General features: G+C 46.3%; 1 pseudogene; it reads right to left on the reverse strand.

The window, feature by feature from the left end:
• Nucleotides 1–309: 309 nt before the first annotated feature.
• LOC109249661 (phosphoribosyl pyrophosphate synthase-associated protein 1-like) lies at nt 310–2,756 on the reverse strand (annotated as a pseudogene).
• Nucleotides 2,757–3,380: the final 624 nt, after the last annotated feature.

The following is a 3,380-nucleotide window of genomic DNA, read 5'->3' on the forward strand; positions in this document are numbered from 1 at the left end:
ACTACTAGGGTTTTCCACAAAAGACTCGTGTGAGGTTAACCGGGAAGAGGACAACTAGACTGGCAACAGTGCCAGGGCACTCAGCTTCCCTAATCAAGATCCACATCGACACATGCATGTCTCTGGGGTGGAAACGACTGCCAATTACGGAGTTAAGACCTTATCTGCCTTTTGCCCCTTTTCCATATTAATAAGATTTGGAGATTCTTTTCAGGAAAGTGTCTGTAACTTTTGTTTAAGGGACAGGATGACACTGGCAGACATTTCAGGCCATTTATCCATGAACTCTGTCTTCCCCTTAACCATCTTAATGCCTCCTACCTACCAAACCTGGCAAGAGAGACCATCTGACTCCAGGCTGTTTGTAGTCCTCCCCTGAAAGGAAACACTTTGTATGTAAGTTGATGGCACCGCTTTCCACACGTTTTCCTCGGGAGCTCCACAGTCCAGGCAACCGTGGCACCTAGTCCTCCGCAGTGATGTTTCGGGAAAAGGTAGGCCATGGACTCCCCATTGTGGATTCTCCGAATTGCTTCAGAAAGAATCAGACTGATACCAGCAGTCTCTATCTTGGGACACTGCGGCTTCCGCATGCCGTGAGGGACAGTATTCGTCACCACCACCTCATCAATGGAGGACTCCTCACTCAGGCAGGGTCCTCTGCAGACAGGATGCCTTCAGTGGCCATGACATAGATCTTGTAAACCCTCTCTCTTTCAGTGTCTCCGCAGAAGCAACACATCTTCCTGCATCATCCATAATGTCATCCACCATGCAGTGTGCCCACCATCATCTCTGACTACAGTTATCGACGGCTTGCTTGTCTTTGGCCATCATCAGCGGCAACCCCAGACCTGGGTGGACAGTAGCATTTTTGACCACTGGGGAAGAATGACGACCTTCATCCATGTCCCGCTCTGTACCCTGGGCTTCTGCGTGGATTACAGCTAACCCCAGATGGAGTCTCCCAGCATATGACTGGGCAGCATCAGGAGACTTTGCTACAATGACTGCATTCCTGTAATTCAGAATTTCTCCCTGGTTATACTGCAACACAAAGGGTGAGGCTCTAAGGTTGTACATGGGAAAGCTGCAAACGCCTTGTATTTACTTTTGATGAAGATCTTTGGTGATCATGTGAGTTAAACCTGCTTTTGCCAGAATGTTCGCCAAGAATTTACACACAATGGAATGAACCCCTCTTCCTCACCTTGCTCTGCTTGCTGTAGGGGAAATAAGGGATGACTCTAGTGATGTTCCTGGCACGGGCTGTCTTCAGTGCCTAAGCCATGCTCAGTAACTCCGTCACAGCTGTATTCACATCTCTGGGTCTTGTCTGTATAATGAAAATATCTTGGCCATGAATAGATTCTTTTATTTCAAGTCTTGTTTCTCCATTGGTCTCTTGATAGACCACAGATTTCCCCAGCTCAGCACCAAGATGCCCAAGGCCACCTAGGACTGGGGCAGAACTTACACTCACTGCGACCTGGCCTTGTAGCCACCTCAGAGCCAGTAGGACCTGTCAATGGAAATGAAGGACATGCATCTATTCCTGGAAGGGAAATTGGTTTTTTTTTTGGGGGGGGGGTGGAATTGATCCTACAGATACCCTCCCTGGGGTACAAAATGACAGCAGGGCAAGGATGTTCTTTAAAAGCTCCCAGCCAAGTTGTTGCAAAGGTCACAAAATTATCCAGCAAGATGATAACGGTTGTAATTTTTCTAAGTGATACATTACAAGTTGTTTACCGTCATCAAACAGGTACAAGTGTTTGATCTGAACACGGCATGGCTGTGTCTGTAAACTTCAGTAATCCTTTTGGGTCCTAGTGTCTGTGTATGCAGTACTTGCTGGTAGACAGTGCCCTCTGGTGGTTTAGTGGCCAAACTACATGGCGTCTGGATCCATTTCTGTGACCATCATACAAAGTACCACAAGCTGGGGCTTAAAACAACAGAAAGGTATTTTCTCACGGTTCTGGAGAGCAGAAGTCCAATATCAAGGTGTTGCCGGGGTCGTTCTCGCTCTTAAAACTCTATCAAAGAATCCTTCCTTGCCTCTCCCAGCTTCAGGTGGTCGCTGGCACTCCTTGGGATTCCTTGGTTTGTGGTTACATCATCCCAACCCCTGCCTTCTCTTCTGTATCCTCCTCCTTTTTTATAAAGACACCAGTCATTGGACTTAGGGCCCTTCCTGATCTAGCATGACCTCATCTTTTTTTTTTATGTTTATTTAGTTTTGAGAGAGAGAGAGACAGACAGCGAGTGAGCAGTGGAGACATAATTGCTGAGTGTGTGTGTTCCTTGCCTTTGACTGAAGGCAAAGAACTTTCCGAACTCTTTGTTCTTCAAGAGCAATACTTTGGTACAACTGGTAATCCTAGGGAGAGCTGCCAGGAAGAAATGCCAGAGGTTTTTACCTGGGGGATCTTTAAGGTAATCTGCCAAAACTTACATTGAGTCACCATGTGGCCAAACTGCTAAGTAAACAAGGAACATGGGGATCTTACTTTTCCGGGGCTACCATAACGAATGATTACAAACTGTACCCAGTTAAAACAACAGCGATCTAGTCTCTTGAAGCTCTAGAGGCCAGAGGTCTGAAATCAAGGTGCTTCCAGGACTGTGCACTCTCCGGTTTCTAGGGAAGACCCTTCCTTACCTCTTCCCTCTTCTGGTGGCTAAAGGTGTTTCCTTGCTTATGGCTACATCAGTCCACTCACTGCTTCCATGTTCACAGGCCTCCTCTTCATCCTCAAAACTTCCTCACCTCTGTAAATAAGGGTACATGTGATGGCATCGAGGACCCTCCAAGATAATCCAGGATAGGTTCCACTGCTTGAAATCCCAACTTAATGCATTTGTGACAATATAGAGTAACATTTATTCTTTTGCCACATGTGTTAATCAGTCTAGAATCTCCAGAGAAAATTGAACTGATAGGGTGTGTGTGCATACACATGCTTAGAGGAAGAGAGGGAAAGAGATTTATTTTAAAGAATCGTAAGGAATGACTCACAATTATGGAGGCTGACGAGTCCAAAATCAGCAGGGAGGCCTGCAGCCTGGAGATTCAGGGAAGAGAGAATCAGGGAGATTCAGGCCAAAAAGCATCTTTAGAGTAACATCAGCAAGATGGCAGAGTAGGAAGTCCTATCCCTGGTTTACCCACAGAAACACCAAATTGATGGAGGTCCTGAATCTAGTTAATTAGTTGCAGTCTTCCACAGGAGCACAAACCAGAGAGAAGCTATAGTGAATGGAGGAAATGGAAAAAGCAGTGTCTTCAGGAAATGTTGGTTTTAGATGGGGTTAGAGGGATTTGAGGCAGGAAGGGAGGGCATAGGTGCAGGTGGAGAGGCAGGAAAACAAATATG

Source organism: Panthera pardus, unplaced genomic scaffold (genome assembly GCF_024362965.1).
Source record: "Panthera pardus isolate Hobbes unplaced genomic scaffold, ASM2436296v1 HiC_scaffold_16, whole genome shotgun sequence".
In the NCBI taxonomy this organism is placed as follows: Eukaryota; Metazoa; Chordata; class Mammalia; order Carnivora; family Felidae; genus Panthera; species Panthera pardus.